We start from the raw sequence: 21,049 nt of genomic DNA, 5'->3' as shown, positions 1-21,049 counted from the left end.
CTATCTAGAGTTGCCAGTGAGGAGGGATGATGGCAGTTGTAATCCAACATTGTCTGAAGGGCCAGCCTTCTCCCGGCTTTCCCATAAAAGAAGGGAAAAAACCATAGCTGGGTCATGAGAACAATGTTTCTATGCGAAACAGGCCCTGCACCACCCTGCATACACTTGGACCACAAACTGGGACTGCCCAAGCAGATCTCCCAGGGTGAGGTATACCAGTTCTCTCTGTTTTTCTCACTTTTGCTGACATACTCTGCTTCTCTCTAAGTTGCATCACACAGGCTACAGACAGAACCCACGGCTGAATGTCAGGAGTTTATCACACAGCCATTTTTGCCTTATCTGGGCACAGGGCAAGATGGGCACTGGACGGGGGGAAATGGGTGTTATCCCATGTGTGCTTTGTCGGAGGGCGACTACAAGCCGTCCCCCTGCCACCCTTAGCCGGCAGATTTTGTGGGATGGAAAGCTTCCGTACTATCAAAATCAGCAGAAGGAGCACAGCTGGAGGACAGCTTGCAGTCGCCCTGTGACTAAGTACACATTTTTTCTGTGTGATAACACCCATTTTCCCCCGTTCACTCCCAGTCTCATCCCATGCCCAGATCGAGCAAAAATGACTATGTGATACACTCCTGTGATTTCTAAAGCCTAATCACAGCCACTCATGGCCCTTGTTCAGCTGATGGCAGCAACACATTAGCCAATTGGCAGTTTTCTAATTCCTCTCCAGCAAGCCAACTGGGCCTAAACAAGCTATAGAATACTAGCAAGGTAAAAGAGGCTTCCAATGTGGTATAGCTGCAGGTCTCTTTGCAATATTGTACCGTTCAACTGTCCCAGTTTGGCAAAGACAGTCTTGATGAATCCTCTGCCATCTCACTTTTTCAGCTGTTATAAAATGTCCCAGTTTCTTTCCCCTTCGCATACTTTCTCTCTTTGTAACTTATTAAAAATATTTTTATACAAAATAAGCAAATGAGATTTATTTAAAAAAAAAAATAGGAGAGCATTGATTAACTAAAACGTTGAATGCACCAATCGGATACAGAAGGCAATGTTATTTATATTATTCCAGGAAACACTTTTTATAATATTTACTTCCCAAATGAACTCATTAATTCACAACACACAGTCAAGGCTGTAAAGACCTGTGTAAAATTATGTGCAGTCTTAATATTTAAAGGAGCAGTAACCAATATGTTGAGGTTCAAATAATCAATTTTTCATAGTTTCAGCTAACCCTCAGTGGAGCAGCGACAAGTACAACTCCATTTCCTCTGACAAACAGCATTCGAATATTCCTCTTGGTGGATTTGTAGATCTCCTCATATCTTTCTTCATCAATTTCTATTGTTGTCACAGTCTCTTCAACATCACCCAAAATCATATTTAAATGCTGGTCATAAGCATGTAATCTGCCTCGAAGTTCTCGGTCATTTCTCATTTTTACATAACTTCGTTCATCAAGACTAAGTCTGATGTGATCCAAAGGTTCTCCTACAGTATTAGTAGTTTGTTGCTGGTCTACTTTGCCTGCCATTATTTTTCAAAGGCCTCTCTCTTTGTAACTGATTTACTTCAAATTCTGCAAAATGAATTCAGAAGGGGAAAGTAGTTTACTCTCAGTTAATTCAGTAGAGGAAGAGGAGAAGAGAGGGCAAAGTATTCCCCTTCCCAGTAGGCTCTGGTAAAATCCAACTGCTGCAGCTTGTCTTAGTTTGTTTTTCCATCTTAAAAATGTTTGTCATCTTGACCATACTCTGATGTTGCTTGGCTATACGTGTCCCAGTTTTCAACTATGAAATGTTGAAGGGTGTGATATGGTGCAGCTACTCGTTTCCCCCTACACACACACACACTCAATTTTAACTTCTTTCACATTTCCACTTCAAGAGTGACTATATGTATGAGTCCTAACAAAGCCTTACAGTGTCATGGGCTTGGTTAAATTGTCCAGCACATTTAGTTTTTGTAAAATACATTTCCTTTGTCATTTCCGCCCTGCATCCAGGAATATCTCATATATCACCCCATGGAGCTCAATTAGACTATTTTGGAACCAAGCCATTGTCTTTAAAATTGCCAGGAGTGCTTTTGGGAAACATCTGGCAAGTCTCTTACAGAATCACCTTTAGAAAATTACTCTGCAACTAACTCTGAAAGGAAGGGGAAGACTGAATGGCAATGTCAAATGTGGTTTTTGCAAAATGAGGAGCTAATGAGATATAAACGTGCAAGCAGTGGTCTAAGGATATTTTCACCTGGCTCTTATCTGACACTAGGAAGACTATCGCACTGGGGTAAAAACGTTCCCCAGTGCGTTCTCATGGGCGCGAGCACGGAGCGTGATGGGGACCCGATGGGGCCCAGAATGCTAGTTTACTGCACGGCGGAACAGCACCGTTGCCGCCGGGAGTTCCCATCGGGTTCCCAATGTGTTCCAGGAGACACTATTTCTGGGGTCAGTTTCAAAGCGTTCCCAGAAATGGCATCTCCTGGAACACGATGGGAACGCCTGGTGGCAACGGCGGCGTTCCACCATGCAGTAAACTAGCGTTCTGGGCCCCATCAGGTTCCCATCACGCTCCATGCTCGCGCTCATGAGAATGCACTGGGGAACGTTTTTACCCCAGTGCGATAATCTTCTAGGTCTCATTTTCACAATTTGTTCAGGGGCTATAATGCATAAATTCTGAGGCTCTTCCTCCATATAGATTCCTGTTAGAACTGTGATGAAGTAGAAGTCTGATCTACTGTACTATGATGCTGCATGTTCTGGGTTGCCCTGGGCAAATATCCAACCATCATGGTCTTTTCTACGGAGCCAAACTGGGCCTTGTCATGGCCATAAGAATAGTTTTTGTGGAAGGCATGTCCTTTTAGTTTGCAGATATTATTAATTCCCTACAGGGTAGGCAGTTTACATGAAAATGGAATACTGTAGAAGTGTCCTGTGATGAGAAGCCTTCCAGATATCAGAAGGATATGTACCAGGAGCTGTTGTCCTATGTGAGAGTTCCACTCCTTTGCCCCTCACCACTATTGTGTGGCTTACATGGGTGATGGCACACATCCAGGTTACTCAAGATAGAGGAAATTCTCAAGGGAAAGTCATGTAAATGAAACATATTGAGCCTAGAAAATGAATTGATGGCATGTAGCAGGGGAACAGATTGTCTCCCAGGACAAGTCCAGGAAGCATTCTATCAGGCCTTCCCCAACCTGCTGAGGATCCTTGTCCTACTTTTTCCTTGCACACACAAGTACAAAGAGACGGTCTTGGCCAGTCCAACTCTTTGTGCATCCCAGTTGGACATCTTGAATAAGCATATTTGTTCTGCCAGCATTTCCTTTATAAAAGCTTCCCTTACCCTAATGGTCAGCTATAGCTTGCCCTTGTGCTGCTTCGATATAAAACAAAACATTGGTTCACCTAGTCAGTGTGGCCTGTGCTTATTAGCAGCAATTCTTCATGGATTAAGACAGGAGTCCTATGTAAAGATGCCAGGGATTGAACCAAGCACCTTTTACATATAGATCACATGCCCTGCCACTTGCCTGTGTTCCTTCAAAGCCTTCTGTTGGCTCCTGAACCCTGTGTTAGTGCTCAGAGATATCCACAACAGCTCCATTTGGCCACTTGGTTTCCTTTCGTGAAGCTCAGATTTTTATCTGTCCAAAACAATTTCAGCAGTTTGGATTGCTCAGTGGAAGTTTGGACTAAAATCTCAAATGGATTCACCATCTCACTGGCATCAGAGTCACATCCCCACCCCCCATGGTTCCTTTTTTAAAAAGGAGTAGGGATAGTGTGGCCACATGCAGCCCCTGTACCCATTTTTTTCACCACTGAGGACTACTCAACTTCTCCCCATTGGAAAAACAGGGGAACAAATTGCCCCTGAGGTATTGGCTTCCAGGTCACTTCTTATTTCAAACCAAGGTCCTTCCAGGGTTTTAAGATGCCCAGAGGGGCATGCAAATCTGTGAAATTGCCTCCATGCCCCCTGGGGTTCTTTGGTAGCATGTGGAACCAAACTTTGTTCATATTTATTTATTTATTTGAATTATATTCCGCTGTTCTCCCTATGCAGGGTCCAGGATTTCAGGATGAGTGAGAGTCCCAGTAGGGAACTGTGGTCGTCAAGAACCCCATGAGTGGGTCAATGCAGTCCCTTAGCCTTTGACGTTTGGCCAGCCAGACTATAAAACCTATTTCTGTATTACCTGCAGTAAGTGGCAGCCTCTGCATGGTTTCAACCAGGAGAATTATCTCCCAGATCTGCCAGGAAAAGCAGGCATTGAATTTGGGGCTTCTTGCATGCAAAGCAAGCATTCTGTCACTAACCTGTGTTTGAAGCACACATTAAAGGAGCTGCTTTCAATAAGAAACAGCGGCACTGTGCTAAGTTCTTTGTATGTACAACTGCAAGTTCTTTCCATGTATAACTACAACAAGGGGAGAATCAGTTCAGTGAAAAGGCTTGAGAAGCAATGATGAGATTCAAGAAAAATGAAAGCTCGACTTGCCAGATATAGAGTCATGACAAAGGATTTGTGGAGATAAATATGTATTCTTTGAAGAAATATTGGCTTCACAAGTATGTGGCCGATGTTTACAAAATACTTGAAGGATGGAAACATTTTTAAAAAGAGGTCCAGATGTACATTGTCATTATAAATGAGGATATCTGGTCAAAAAAGAGGCCAAAGGGAGTAAAGAAATATTGAAGTAAAGAACAGAGAGGATGAAAAGCTGAACACTGAGGTACGTTTGATACTGAAGTGGAATGATGACAGTCTAGGCACCTGAGTCATTTTAAAATTGGACTGGAAGGATCTCTAGAGAATATATATAGCAGGTAATAATTCTATACTGCCAAGGAAATGAACTAGCTGAGTGAAAGGATTCTCCCCCCCCCCCCAATTCTGATATCTGTGATCAGAAGAAGATGAAATGAACAGTAAATTTAGAGGGGGGTTTTTTCCCAAGGAAAGCAGAGATTAAAGTTGAAATTTCACACGCTGATTTGCCTTTTGAGCATGTCTCATCAAACAGAGGGCCAGACTCAATCTGTTAGTATGAATTATGCTAACTTTAGCATAATTTAGATGACATGCGGGAAATATTCATATAAATAAGGAGCAATACATTTTTTAAAGAGGGGGAGGTTATAACAAGGGTCAGACACTCGCAGACTCATCAGGGTAATTATTTACAAAGTGTATGACTGTCTGTAGTTTTTGATGAGGGCTTTTCATGCGGTCAGACAGATTCTGAGTGCATTTTCTAAATGAGACAATGCCTCATTTAGTGAAAGCAAAAGTTCAATGATCATTACGTTTGTACAAAACTAGTCAACAGAACAATACACATAGCTTTCTGTTACAGAGGGAGAAAGAGGCCAAGGGATTGCTGAACCAAACAAGGATAGTAACAGTTCACTTACTGCCAGATTCATATATTCTACAGAGTAGGGAAAGTTTATGTTCTTCCTCAGTTTTTAGTTTGTTCTGGTTTCTCTCTCTGATCAATCTGTTCCTTTAGAATTTCAGTTTTCCTAATTTTGGATGTAATGTGACTGCTTTTTGTTGTTTAGATTCAGTCTCCTATATTTTCATGGCTACTAGCCATAACAAATAGCCATGATAACTACCAGTCGTGATGACTGTTGTCTTCATTTCTTGATCGATGCTGCAAAAGCATGAATATTACGAGCATCAAGTGACACACAGACCAAGGCATGGCCAATACCCAAGTGAGACCCATTAATGGTTCACAGTTCTTCTTTAAATCTCATTGTCAAAGAGAGTTCATTTCCCTGCAGTTCTCATGAGGACACATTTGATAGATGCCTGGTAACCAACCAGTACATTCTCTGGCTATTTCCCAGATGACATTAGGCACTTCTTATGAAACTGTCAACTCTTTCTTTCACATAGGGATTTTCAACAAGACATCTGATATGGTAAGAAAAGTGAAGGAGAGAGGGAGATGTGACTTTTTCATCAAAAATACTCAATGTGGGGAGGTATGCAGTTTAGTGTAAGCAGTGATGGGAAACAGGGCCCATTTTGGAGAGCAGTTGGAGACTCCCACCAAGATGCAGGATGCTCATTTGTAACTCCCCTATTGCACCATTTATCAGTCAGTGTAATGGCCCCCCTTTCAATGAGGGGGGGGCTAAATATGCATATAATCCTTTAAAGAGCGTATCTATATCTGACATCAGAAGCAGCATGTTCAGACTGAGCTGACTGGAATAGGGATCCAGCAATATCAAGAAGGCCACCAGTTCCCTCACCCTCACTCCCACCATGCCCCTGGCCTAAGTTTTAGCTCCATCTCTACTTGAAAACTATAAAGTGGTGGTGCTTTTACATGATGTAGTAATTTGAAAGTTGGACTGGGACTCCAGATCAAGGTTTGAATTCCTATTCAGCTGTTGAAATCCCTGGGTCACCTTGGATAAGTCACACTCTCACAGCCTTAGAGGAAGGTAATGCACACTTTCTTTGACTAAAGCTTGCCAAGAAGACTATGACAGGATTGTCGTAAGTCTGAGTTGGCTTGAAGGAACAACAAGAAAAAGTATAGAAAGAAAAACTGAGCAGGACTTTGCGGTGGTGTTGGCTTTGTTGTTGTAACTACAGTGTTTAATCAAACACATTATTCAATCCTAAGCCTTTTTACAGTGTGCCCGCATTTTACGCAGGTGTACCATATGAGGCTTTCAGCATACGCTGAAAGCAGTGCCGGAAGAGCCTGTTGTGTGCCTCGGAAGAACTAATGGTGTGTGCGCCCATGGTGTGTGCGAGCTGCTGCACTGCCACGCACCACAGGCGTGGGACCCATTACTTCCTATGGGGCTTCAGCATACACTGATTTCCCCTTGTGTGGAGGGATCCGGAACAGATCCCTGTGTAAGGGGTGGGCGCACTGTATTTAACTAAATTACCACCCATTTGTTCTAACACAAATTTATTCTATCAACACATTTTAGTCATTTTTTTTTAACTGTAAATATATACAACAAGCAAACATAGTCCTAAGAGGTACTCCTCCTCCACTCTCACATAAAAGGAATAGCTTTTCTAAGATGACACATGCTGTTATATATACATGTACTATCTGAAATCAATATAGGTGTGAGGACTTCCTTCTGTTTTTCTGTTCTTGAAGTTCTAGGCAAATTTACATAGGTGTATCACACATTTTTATGCCTAGCAGCTCAGAAGTAAGTCCCACTGAGTTCAATAGCATTGTTTCCCAGGTAAATGTATGCAGAAAGCTCTTGGTATTTGTTGGATTGGATACCCATGTGGATCGCAAAATCCATAGATGCTCAAGTCCCATTATATACAGTGGTGTGGTAACATGGTGTCCTTTTTACAAAATGGCAAAAAGTAAGGTTTTGATTTTTTTTCAAAAAAATTCAAGCTGTGGGTGGCTCAATCCATGGATACAGAAAGCCAACTGTATAGAATTTCAGCCCTAGTAGGTTATATAATTTAGTCAGTGTTAAAACTATGTGTAGCTTTTCTGAATGGAAAACATGCTTCGAGGGAACCAAAAATGCATTTTAGTCCCTAAAGCACAATTTTTGGTCAGGAGATATGCAAATATGAACACAGAAATATTGTTTTTGGGGAGCAGAAAACACAGATTCTACCAAAATCACTTTTTCTGCACAGGAAACCAGATACCTTTTTGTGAAAATGAATTTCCCCCTGTGCAGTCTTGAAGTACAGATCATGCTGAAAGATACTCACAATCCCTTGTACAGTGCTCTTGCGTCATACACAGGTGCGCTTCATGTGGCTTTCACCATACGCTAAGAGCCGCACAGGGAGAAGGGCGGAGTGTCCCATAGGGATGAATGGGGCGTGCACCTGTGGCGTCTGTTTGCTGCCACACTGCCGCATGCACAATCCCCATTCATTTAAATGGGGCCCAAGCATAGCGGGAGAGTCCAGAACGGATCCCCCACGTAAAGTAAGGGCGCACTGTATTCTTGTATTTGTTGCTGTTGTGCATTCAAGTCCTTTCTGACTTATGGCAAACCTATCACGAGGTTTTCTTGGCAAGTGTCTTCACAGGAGGTTTGCCATTGCTATCCTTGGAGGCTGAGAGGGTATGACTTGCCCAAGGTCACCCAGTGGGTTTCATGTCTTCTTGGATAGCACAGCGAAATTTGCTGAAATTATTCACGTGTGCATGCAGGAATGAAAAAGTGAAGAGCTGTGTTTGTATTTCTGCATCTTTGTGTAATTCATAAATGCATTAATTTATGGCCTTTTCTGTCATGCCAAAGTGCTTGACCCTCCAGTGTCTTTCCTCTTCACCAAGATTGTGAGAGTGGAAGGAAGTTATGTAGGTAATGCAGTGATAGAATAAGTTGTACATGGCTTTTGTCTGGCTTTCTTTAAAAAAAAATATTCTACAGGCAGAGTGTCATTTTGTCAAATATGTAAAGTAGCGTATGCTACCAGTGTCCAAGCTACTGCAGGGAACCCACCCTGTTCCTCCCCAGAAACTCATTTCCTTGCTATCACCTAGTACAAGACAGTGAAAGCCTGCCAATATTTTTTGTTCTTTATGTCCTGTGCAGTAGGAGAATGAATTCTGGAACTGCTCTATGCAGAAGGCAAGAGACAAGCACAATAGGACTGATTGAAAATCTTTCTTCACTGTAGTCGGAAAGAGGAAGCAAATAACTTCTTTTGTATTATTCAGCTCTCCTTTTTTTTTTGGTGGCCTCCTTCCTGCAACCCAAGCTGCTCAGCTGATAGTGTTCTTGACAGTTCACCAGAGAATGGAGCGTGCATACAAAAGTTAAGCCCATTTTCACATTCTGCTAACAGCTCCCGAGGAGAGAAAAAATGGAATCAATTTTGGATGGGGGAAAAAAACCACATTAAGTGGATATTGTGCCAACACCTATCATGCATCTTAGAAACCCTAAGACTGGCAGAGGAAATGGCATATAATAGTTTGATTGACACCATTGCCTGAAGTTCCCACTCGTTGCGTTACTTTCAAAATGTAACCCTTGTTACACTCTTGTTATTAAAACAAATGCATTACTTCACTTCCGACCTCTGGAGCTCATCAGTATATCAGTGCTTGCTTTGAGATGGGGCAGATTATAGCCATTTCTCAAAACTGTAATCCAGCACTCCCTGTGCATATGAATAAGAGTACTTCAGTATCTATGTATAGCTTCCATTCATTTAAACAAGTGAGATCTGCAAAAATTGGAACTGCAACCACTGGTGGTGCAGTGGTTAAATGCCTATACTGCAGCCACTCACTCACAAACTATAAGGTTGCGAGTTCAATACCAGCAAAAGGGCTCAAGCTCGACACAGGCTTGCATCCTTCTGAGGTTACTAAAATGAGTACCCAGCTTGCTGGGGGCAATTAGCTTACACTTTGTAAAACCGCTTATGGAGTACTTAAGTGCACTAATAAGCAGTATAGGAATGTACTTGCTATTGCTATAAAAAGAACTCATTGTGGTGCTCTCCACTTTATGGTTCCATGGCCTCTTGCAAGCCACTTCACTCAATTCTAGTTCTCCCTCCCATCCTTTCCCTTCCCCTCCTCTTCTGTGTGGACTCCAAGTCAACCAGCATTTGAGTACCACTGAAGATACTCACTTCTCGTTTAAAGTTTCTTCCTTCCTGCATTTTCTTATTTTTTGTACTTCACTAATTATGAGATCCCCCCACCACTTTCAACTGTTTCTTTTATATAGTAGATGCTCTTTTAGCTACTTTTAAATCAACATTTTGAGAACTCAGTTTTGTATTTGTTATCTGCTGCTTGGTTGCCCTTTTGGGATGATCACTCATAAGAGAAAAACAAGGCAGTATACCCCTGTTATATCTTCACCAGCTCTTGGTGACCTTTCAGTACCATCATGAGGAGATGTCTAAATTGGGAGTTAAAGCCAGCATGGTGTAGTGGTTTGGGTGTTGGACTCTGAAAACAGAGTTCAGATCCTTGCTTGGCCATAGAAACCCACTGGGTGACCTGGAGCAACCTGGACTCTCTCAGCTTCAGAGGAAGGAAATGGCAAACCTGCTCTGAAATCTTGCCAAGAAAACACCATGATAGGGTCATCTTAGGGTCCCGATATGTGGAAACAACTGGAAGACAAACAACAAACAACAATAACACAACATTTTACAGTGGTTCCTCTTCTGTTTAGACAACTGATTTGAGACACTGATGTTGGAAAACTACTCTCAAGGCCTATTTTCTCCCCCTCAGTGTTAGGCATATACATTACGGTAACATTTGTCTGATGTTCCATAGGAATGGAGTACACATTCATTTAAAGATTTTGTAACCATTGTGAGATATGTGGTGAATATTTATTTTTCCAACCTTTGAGTATAAGTCTTTTAATAATAATAAATGTATGCAGATCCAACAATAGTGACTATCCATTAAATTCCACATCATGGGGATATAATCTAAAATAACATATTAACTTAAAAACGATTAACTTAAATACTGACTAAGAATTGGACAAATAAAAATATGATGATAGCTATTATAAAAAGGACAATACAACAATACATGTCTAATAGTCTCCAGTGAACCAGTTCCATATGGGCATATACGTACTTCATAGGGAATTTTTTTGTATCTCCCTTCCAATAAGGCTGAAATACAACATTACATTTTGTTAAGGTAAATGCTATCCCGTATTTTGGAAGAGTTAGAAGACTCAGATAATTGGTTAATGAAAATGTATTACCATTGTCTCTAAAATCAGGTCATACAGAAGCTGATTTAATATGTTGTTGCAACTCATTATCTATTATTCATTGATGTATTTCCTGTTTTGCTTTATTATAGGAACTGAGGGATAAAATGATGGGACATGCACTGAAATAAGTCCCATTGCATTCAGTGGACCTTTCTGCCAAGCAGATGGCTATAAAATTGCAGCTTTAATACCTTTACCTATATTTACACCAGTTATTAATACTGAAGCCGCATTTATTCAGACAAAACATAGCCAGGTTTGGGGAAAACGCACTGGAAAGGCAACTGAAGGAAGAGCCAAGCGTAGAGTGTGATAGGTCTCGTTTTTATAAAAGAACTCTCTTCTGTTTGACTGACCAGTCCAAGGCGGGATACAGACCGTACAAAAAGGGCAGTCTCCCACTGCCCTGATTTGCTCCTTGAGGGAGCTGCAGCGGAAAACCTCGCAACTCCGCTGCGGAACAAGAAAAACTCGCAAAAAGCGGGTTCTTCTTGTGGAACCTTTGTGATGCCACTTGCAGCGTCACAAAGGTACCGGGGCATGTGGACGCTATGCCCATGTGTACAGGGCGCCACCATTTTGACGGCCTGTCACATGCTAGGGGTGAGGCTGGTATGGACGCTATGTCCTCGGCCAATCCCTAGCGTGTGACAGGGTGGCGCAAAGGCCCATTTAAATCAGGCCCAAGTTAGATTTGAAGTCTAATTGTAAGATGGGAAAGCAAGGATCTTGAAGTTGGCCATTAGGAGGTAGTTTGGGGACAGCAAACAGAGTACAGAGCTCACCTGGGGCACTGTCACACCATGGAGATATTATGATGCTTCTTTAATTCTCATGGCAACATCATATGGAATCCTGAGATTTGCTCTGTGTGTATACACATGCGCCTTCAAGTCACCGGTCAACCTATTGGTTTTCTTAGGCAAGGAATACTCAGAGGTGCTTTTGGCAGTTCCTTCCTCTGAATTGGGGGGGGGGGGGGGGGAGTATTTAAAATTCTCAACCAGAGTGCCCCTCTAGTATGGAGCAGAGCAGACAGGCAGAGAGAACCAGGCTGGTACCACTTTATACAAAAGCAGGTGGAAGCCCCACTGTCCACACAGCCATCTATAAAGGCTGGCCAAACCCCCATGGGCTGTCCATACCATGTGGAGTCCAGCCACATTACTCAGTTTGCCCCCCCCCCATGCATGCACACCATTGAAAGAACACACAGACTGTAACCACAAATTACCTCCCTCTTCCTGCCCAGCTGCCATCACATTGGACACTCCATGTGACTGACCACATCTCCACATGCCCATTCAGTGCATCAGTACACCCAGTGACATTGGCAAAGCATGCTTATGGAGGTCCCCCATACATGTCACCTTTTCCTCATGCCCCTCCGTTGGACTGTCTCGTTTGTGTATATTGTAATTATATCCATTGCATGATTGGTGGCCTGCTGTGTTTTGTTGTACTTTTGAATTTTGTCCTGCTTACCTCTACTGAGGGCAGCACATCAGAGGGAAATGCAAAGGAATAGTCCAGAGTCCAGTGCAAGGGTCACACAATACCAGTCAGTCAATCACAGCAAAGGGCAGAGGCAAGAGTGTGGTCACAAGGCAGAGGTCAGATAACTTGAATCCAAGAGCAAGGAATACAGGAACAATAAGGCTAGAAGACTGATTGTTGGCTACAAAGAACCTCTGCAGCTGGAGGTCTTTTAAAAGGCCTCTACAGTGCTACCTCGGGTTACGAAATTAATTCGTTCCGCGGCGCCGTTCGTAACCCGATACATTTCGCAACCCGAAAAGGCTTTCCGTTAGCGCTGGAAAGCCACTAGCCGCGCTTCGGATTTGAATTTCGCGCCGAAACGCGCCGAAATGATTTTCGTAACCCGAAAAATCTTTCGTTACCCGGAACAGTTTTTTCCAATCTAACTTTTTCGTACCCCGGAAATTTCGTAACGCGATCAATTCGTATCCCGGGGTACCACTGTACTTCTCTCGCTGAAACCTATTAGCTTCCTCTTGGCTTTCAGCCTGGAAGACCTCCTCAAGGACTCCTTGACCTGCCTTTACTCTACAGGTCTTAGCACCTGCAGTCTAGAGTCCATAGAGCTTGTTTCTCCCTCAGCAGCTTCCTGAGCCTCATCTGAGACTGCTGATCCAGGCAGCCCCAGATCTGCCTCTGTCTCAGCCTCTGAGTCTTCTGACTGTGCCTCTAAGTCAGGCCCAGGGCAGTCCATGACACATTTTTGCTTTTCCATCTTCCCCATGCTCGTGCCATGCTGTTTATATGCTGGCACAATGGTGCACATTTTCTGCATTAAGAGCTTCTTTTTGCTCCGGTTATTTGCCCAAAGCACAACTTCGAGTCAGTTTCCAACCAGTTTCACATTGTAAGTCACATAAACGGCTTGGCTTCAAGTTGCTTTGAAGCTGCTTTATTTTGCCAATGCAGACAACCCCTACCTCTCCAAACTACATACCCCAGCATTTCATAGGATGCAGCAGTAGCATTTAAAATGGAATAATAGCATAACCGAAGCCCAAGTCACAGTTTTCCTCCCTCTTATGGTGAAATTAGACTCTATCTAATTTCTATAAACGATTATGAAAAATGCTCTTACACATATAAATTAGCAGATCCAGTTTTTATGCAAACCTCTGTCCTCTTTAGCCTTTTTTAAAAAATGTGGTACACTTCCTTTCATTTGTGAGAGCATGTCTGGTTATATAGGCCTGCAAGAGTGAGGGTCTGATTAAAAAACAAAAAAATGCTGTTTTTATAGGAATTATCTCAAATTTGCTCCATCATGCATAGCTTTTTTCACAACTTGCTTAGAACCTGCAAAGAATTTTCCTGCAGAGAGATAGGGGCTGTACAGACTGGTAGTTTCCTGCAGAGAGATAGGGACTGTACATTTTGTCACATACCGATGCATGATGATGCACACCAGGCACAGCGCCCAAATAGCTCAGTGCAGAAGGGGTGTCATCATGATGTGTCAGCGCACCTATGGTGCCCCTTTCAGGTCTTCTTTTTGCTCTTTCTGGAGGGCGCAGCATGCAGTTGCTGCGGCCTCCATCCGGGGCAAAAAGGGGCAGCGTCTCGCTGCCCATATGTATAGCCCCTAAGAAAGGGGTTAAATCTTCTAATAGACTTTCCAAAATATTTTAATTCACTGATATAAAATGCAAAAAAATCAATTCAAAAGCACTAAAAAAAATCACACTGGAACATCAGCGTCCATACTTAATCAAAGCTGAACAACTGAATTGATAGAAAATATCGAATTTGTGAAATAAAGATATCTAAGATTACATTTTTATTGTGGGTTTTTTTTTTCAAATTCAGCACTCAAAAATACATTAAAACAGTGACAGTATTGAGAACAGTTTTCTCATCGCAGGCCTGTGCTTTCTTAAAGCAGGTATGCTACCCTGAATTTCATGGAAGGGGAATGGAAGAGAAAGTTAATAAATAAAATATCTGTTTCAGCCTCTATGGGTTCTCTCATCAAATTTCTAAGAGCCTCAGCCACCAGGCAGCCCTGACTCTACACATACAGCCTCAATGTGCCATTGTAATTGGAGAGGAGTGGGAAAGCTTTGACTTGTGATCTTTCCTGAGAAACCTCAGTTCAGGCCTCAGCTTTGCAGAATATCAAAATGCAAAGCAATTATCTTTGTTAATTACTCTATAATTATTCACTTTATCAGTTATCTCTGTTAATTACACCATGATTATTCAGTTTGGCAGTTTGCTCTGTAATTACTCTGTAATTACACAAAATTACTCAGCACTGGGAAATCGGCATAGCTAAATGGTTGGACTGGGGCTTGGGTCCTCCAGATTCATGTTTTCTTGTAGCCTTGAAACTCATTCTGTAACCCTAGGATGGCAGTTGTCGCCTACCTGGACTTAACTCACAGAACCGTTATAAGCATGAAGCAGGAAGTAAAGGTGGAGTAGAACACATGGAAGACATGTTGAGATGTGAATCTAAATAATAAATGCATAAAACTCCCATCTTTGATTCTGATGTAATATGAGTTCATCAGCATTAAAAAAAAAACCAACAACCTGAAGCTAGAAACAGATAAGGATAAAGTAAAACAGTGGCATTGGTGTGTACCATTCAGAGTTTAAATAGAACAAATTAATTGTTAGCCTGGTATAACACTACTTGCTTTATGGAAAAAAATATCAGTCACCTGTCTTTTTCGGGTCTGAAATCATGCTTGATTCACATGCCAGAAGTCAACTGCGCAGCAGCCATGTACTGTAAGTGCTGGTTTTCATTTGAAATATAAATTATGTGCCCTTTAAAAAGTCTTGTAACAACTCCCAACAGTCAGTCTAGTTTGTGCAAGCAGAAAATAAAATGCTATGCACTTTTGTCCTGATAGTACCCCTATGTTCTGTACCACATCTAGACATTAAGTATAAAGGGGAGATGATCTTCATCTCTTCTTGAGTTCATTGCATTTTTAAAAAAATGAGAAAAGTCTTGGAAGGTTTTGATGGTTTCAGTTTATTCATTTTTAAGCAAGCAGCTGTAGATTAACTGGATTTTTTGAACCGAGTTATCTTTATTCATTTACTCAGCATTCTTGGTTTTATTTGCCATAATTTTTCATGTTAATTTAATTTTTACTTCATTATATTGTGCAAAGCCACCATTAGTGGCATATTAATAAATTAATTCATTGCCTGCCCACTCCATTCTAAATCTCAGGCTAGATGCAAACTCTCTAGAAGCAAAAACACAAATATTTAAAGGTTGAACGCATGATCCAGCCAGCATTAAACAATTAAGTTCTTGTTTATTTAGAAGTAAATCTAAATTAGTTCAGTTAGACTTACTCCTAGGCAGCTGTGGGTGGGACTGTATTTCCCATCCACAGAATTTTGGAAAGTTGCTTTTTGGAATGCAATTCCCAGTATGGCCTAGCAATAAACCAATAGGGGTGGGTGGGTTTGTCATTCAAGAAAAGTAACTTAATAAAGCTGTAGAACTACAGAAACAAGTTTCATTAATTTCATTGGGGAGAACTAGGCACATACTTTACTCTCTCCAACTGGGATTCGTAATGCTTACATTTGGTGGGATCAGATATTCATTTGCTTTTTTATCCATTTCGTTTGCATTTTTCCTAGTCTTTTGTCCTGATAGGACCCCTATGTCCTGTACCACATCTAGACACAAGTAACAGCCAAGACAGACTTATATTCAGAAGGATGGCAAATAAATAAATGTGTATACTTATTTTCAGACCAATGGAACTGATTTTAAATAATATAATTAGTATGCAAAAATTAAAGCTTTTACTAGAAAAGGTTTCATATAACTGGATGACTTGTTTTAAGGGAATTTTAATGCCAGCACATTAAATAAGGATTATATGTGTGTTGTTTGCACAGCAGTAATCTATGGATGAGATGGGAGCTAGGCAATACTGTCCATGTAGGTGCCAGCACAGAGATAAAGATGAAATACTGGTCTATGAGAAAACTGCACAGGAGAGCAGGGTTCTCAGATAGGGGTATAACAGTCTTAACTTTGTTTAGGTTCTCTGAATCTCACTTGGATTTTTCCCTGTTTTATATCGGGTTGTGAGACTTTATGTATTCGCCCTGCAATTAAATTCACACAGTTCTGATTGCATTGTTCCCAGTTTGCACATTTATTGTCACAGTTTACCTTACTTACACAACTTTCCCCCATGGATTAAAGTGGGTTTCTGCATCCCCCCCCCCCTCACAATCACATGCATTTGCCTGTTCACTTTTCCAAACTGCATTTCCCCCCTAAAATCAAGCTGCATTGCACAAAACAAAAACAGTTTATCACACACAAGGGCTCCCATCACCCAAACGTCACCAAACTGCGACAGAAGTGCCATGGTGGGTTCACGCCTGGCACTATTAAAGTGTAACACATTCATTTTTGTCATGGAAGCGTTATCGTAATCGTCAAGAAAACAGCCCTTTCTTATTAATGATTTAATCCATTAATAAGAAAGGGCTGTTTTCCTGACGATTACGATAATGTGGATTTAAAGCAAAGCTACCATCTCGTTTCATTTTTGTTGGAGAGTTTGTTTTTCTGCCACTTCCCATTTTGTTGTAGGTGTGTGTTTTTTAATTCATTTTATCATATTTTAAATGCTTTAAAGACCTCTCAAATTGTTTCTAAAATCTAAAGATCAATTAAATAAAGAAGGGTGGAACATAAACTGGTTTGTTTACAAGCAATTACAAGAACAATTTAAAGATGACAAAAAGGAATTTGGATTTGCTCCACCTCGAGATAAGTCAGAACTAATTCAATGAATGATAGACAACACCAAAAATATGATAGGGAAGCTATATAAATTGCTGTTAAGTTGGGACCTGGAAGAAGAAGTCGTGAAGCAACAAATGATCACATAGGCTAATAATATTGGGCACCCTATAAATTTAAACCAATGGGAAAAAACATGGAGGAACAATTTCAAATTTACGGTCTCCCAGAATTTACGTGAAAACTTTTATAAAATGTTCTTTAGATGGTATCTAACCCCGGCTAAATTGGCGAAAATGTCCAAAAACTCAAATAATAAATGTTGGAAGTGTAAAACCGAAGTTGGGTCTTTCTACCATTGTTGGTGGACCTGCAAATTTGCCAGAGAATATTGGAACTTGATCAACAACCAAATTAATTTAATTATGGGTAGGGTAATAAAACACAACCCCGAATGTTTCTTGCTAGGGATTTTTGAAGAAGAAATCAAGGGGAGAGAGGAAAAACTGTTATTCTACTTGGTGGTAATAGCAAGAATTTGTTATGCGCAGTATTGGAAAAACCAGTCCAATCCTTCTATGGAAGAATGGATATTTAAGATATATGAAGGAATAGAAATGGATAAACTGACTCAAATCCTGAAGGATAACTCTATAAGCAAGATTAACGATGATTGGGAAAGATTTTATAAATTTTTGGAATCCAAATGGGGTAACATTGCAATATGTTATATATGAGAGGAATATATAAATATTGTTGTTGTCTCTAACTAAAAGTGTATAATGCATTATGTTTGATAAACAACCTAAATGTTTCAGTTGTTGTAGGGTAGGTGGGTCTAGATTGCTATATCTCTGAATTTTAAGAAAGGCATGTCAATCAAAAATAGAACAGATACTGGTGACAGGAAGTCATTTTTTTATGTCGTATGTTGGCAAATCTGTCTACGAGTGGTAGAACGAACTTGGGAAGAATAGTAGGAAGAGGAAACGAAGAAGAAGATGATTAGGAATAGGTGAGGTGAGAAGAAAGTGTAGAGGGTTAGAGTAGGTTGTTTTAAGTATCAAGGCTAGTCTAGGAGATGGGGGTAGAGAAAGTAAGAAGTAAGAAAGTTTAAGGAAGGAAGATAAGTCGAAGGCTAAGGTAAGGGTGAGTACTTTTAGATAGGTTTCCTCTTATATATTCCGTGTGATTAAGTATGATTGTTTTGTTTGTTGTATATACTTCTTGGTATTGTTTGTTTTTGTTACTATATTTTTGTTTTATTAATAAAATTTAAAATTAATAAAAAACAAAAAACAAAAACAAAAAAAGACCTCTCAAAATGTTCATTGTTCTTGCTGACATAGCATCAGAATTGAAACAAAATAAAACAAAATTATGAGTTGGGTATTAGACTGAGAGTGCATCTACACTTGATAAATAATGCAGTTTGACACCACTTTAAGCACTCCATACTATAGAATCCTGGGATTTGTAGTTTTACAAGGTCTTTAGCTTTCTCTACCAAAGAGTGCTGGTGCTTCACAAAATTACAAATCCCAGGATTTTGCAGGATGGAGCCATGGCTGTTAAAGTGATGTCAAACTGCATTATTTCTCCAGTATCGGTACACCTTGAGGTTTGGGCCAACTGATGGTCTTGACAATGATAGAGAAGGGCTAGTGTGAAAGGAAGTGTGAAAGTTCCCCATCAGCAAAATGAAAAGAAAGTGTGCTGGATTTCCATAAAGTGGGCTATAAAAAAAATGAGATGATTTTATTCCAAATCAAGCCGGGCTTAACTACATCCATTGAGAAACCACGGGGTCATTTTAGGTCCACCTAGAAAGACATTAAGTCACTTGATATCTCAACTCAAACAGTGGGCTGAATGTCAAAAAGTGTCTTCTAGGCACAGCTTGCTGGATAGTCAGTCCATACCTGTGTTGTCTTTGCATTACATCCCTTTTGCCAGAAATATCATGTTTGTTTCTTGTGGGTAGGAAACGGGCTGGAATCCAACATCTCCTGACCATCATGTAAATATCCACATGTGGAGGTACACTGCACCAGAACTGATGTTCTAGATGTTCTATCAGTCCATTTAGAATTGCTCCCAGACACCTTGTCACTGGGCCCAAATTGACAGGCCAAAATAAAGCTGCTTCGGGTCACTTTGAAGATATGCTGTTTAAAAGACACATGCATCTTAAGAGGCCAGAAGTTGCTCCAAAATTGCGCTTCAGTCCTTAGGACTGGAGTGTGGCATTTAAACAGCATACATCCAATGTGACCCGAAGCAACTTGGGCCCACTGTTAGAACTACAGCTCTTTTCTTTTCCCATAGGTGCTGGGCATGTTTTTGTTGTTGTTAAGATTTATTTCCTAATTTCAGTCATTGCATAAGCAATTACCCTAGCTCAAACTTTGATATATTTTATTTTTATTATTATTATTATTATTATTATTTGCAATATTGTGTACAAACTGGTTCACTAATAAGACTTTCAATGAAGAATTGACTATTGCTGCTAATGTGTTCTGGAAGTGAAAAGGAATTATATATTTTGTGGGAAAGAATGTTCCATTTTTATACATGCGCTGGGGAAAGGAACACCATCTGCATATGCTTGAAGGTTAGAAGGCTAGATAGCATTTACTTTGGGATGATAGATTATCCGGCAGAGTCTGATCTGGTCAAAGGTGGACTGTAAAGACGATGGCATATACATCACCATCTTTTTACTATTGTACATTATGGAACACCCAGTGTACAGCAACCAAATAATTAGACAAACGAGCTCCTGTAACCCCAGCAGAACCATAAAATATCTCTTGCAACAGACGGCATCCAGCTGCATTTTGTAAAACGCACAGAGCATAAAACATGGCCTATACCTGTACATCATGGCAGGAATCCAATATTTATCCCCAGTTTGTATTGCAAGGAAATGGGGTCCTTGGGGTCAGAATGAACAGCTGCTTTAATTATAAGATCCCCGTATATCACATCAAAGTTTTCTCCCTTCTTGTACAAAACTTCAGCATATACCCCCAGGGTTCATTCCAATCAGCTTTCATTTTTATGATGGATAAGTCTATGTAAGAATTGTCTGGCAAATTATCTGTTTCTGGTGTCAAGATAAAAGGGATTCTTCTCATCTCTGCTGCATGAAGCAATAGTATATGGCATCCATTATTAATGTAGTTTTTAAAATCTCCACTACCTCTCTCTCTTTCCCGCTTACTCTCTCCCTCCCCTTTGCTAACGATGACAGGAGAGGACTTTTAGGAAGAAAATCTTCAACCTTTTTCTAGGTTACATCAGTTACAGCTTCACATGTACGCATCAGTCGACATGAGGATAGTGGCCACTGCCTGTCATCAGTCTTTTCTGCCCTTTTCAACTCCATCCACATAAGCCATGAAGACTAATACTGGACACTGAAGCAACAGAATAGACATGGAAGGCAGGAACGGTTATGTCCATCATTCACAAAAGAGGGCCCTGTCAATCACACCTCTCAAATCTGGTTAAGGATGAGAGGAATGTGTATTGCTACACACCTGTTTACATCTGTACACCTGTGTGGCCCTCAGTCACCCCCATTGGTGGCTTTGGATTTCTATGTCAATGGGGGTGGTAAGTCTGTTAGGGGTTTTACTCCATATATTTAAACAGCTAAGCAGGTGCAGAAACCTATCTGTAAAACACATTGGGGTGCTGAACGCTATCCCCAAAAGAAATTGGCACCTTGGATAGCTTCCTGAAAGTTCAACTAAGCCCAGAGTGGATACTCCATTGGCATGGGGGCCAATTGCTTCAGAATTTCTGAGACAGGTGTTTCCCAGGGCCTGAACCTTTTGCATACATAGCATGATCTCTGTGGCTGAGCTGTGGTCATCCCCCAGAACACCATGTGAGCTGAGATCACATTGCTACTATAGTAGTGGTTCTCAAATGATGGGGTAGGACCGCCATTGGGGGTCTGAGAGTTGCTTAA

General features: G+C 40.9%; 1 protein-coding gene and 1 pseudogene across 1 annotated transcript in view; one reads left to right on the top strand and one right to left on the bottom strand.

Annotated features, from left to right (window-relative positions):
• Positions 1 to 21,049, top strand: part of GPC6 (glypican 6) — a 917,335-nt gene that overhangs the window by 815,554 nt on the left and 80,732 nt on the right. The gene's annotated exons all lie outside the window — the stretch shown is intronic.
• On the bottom strand, positions 1,235 to 1,543 carry LOC149319147 (U6 snRNA-associated Sm-like protein LSm3 pseudogene; annotated as a pseudogene).

This window comes from Sceloporus occidentalis, unplaced genomic scaffold (genome assembly GCF_023333645.1).
Source record: "Sceloporus occidentalis isolate IW3139 unplaced genomic scaffold, rSceOcc1.0.p SCAF_2, whole genome shotgun sequence".
NCBI classification, from domain to species: Eukaryota; Metazoa; Chordata; class Lepidosauria; order Squamata; family Phrynosomatidae; genus Sceloporus; species Sceloporus occidentalis.
Note: the sequence above shows the minus strand (reverse complement) of the source record. Positions and strands in the feature narration are given on the sequence as shown.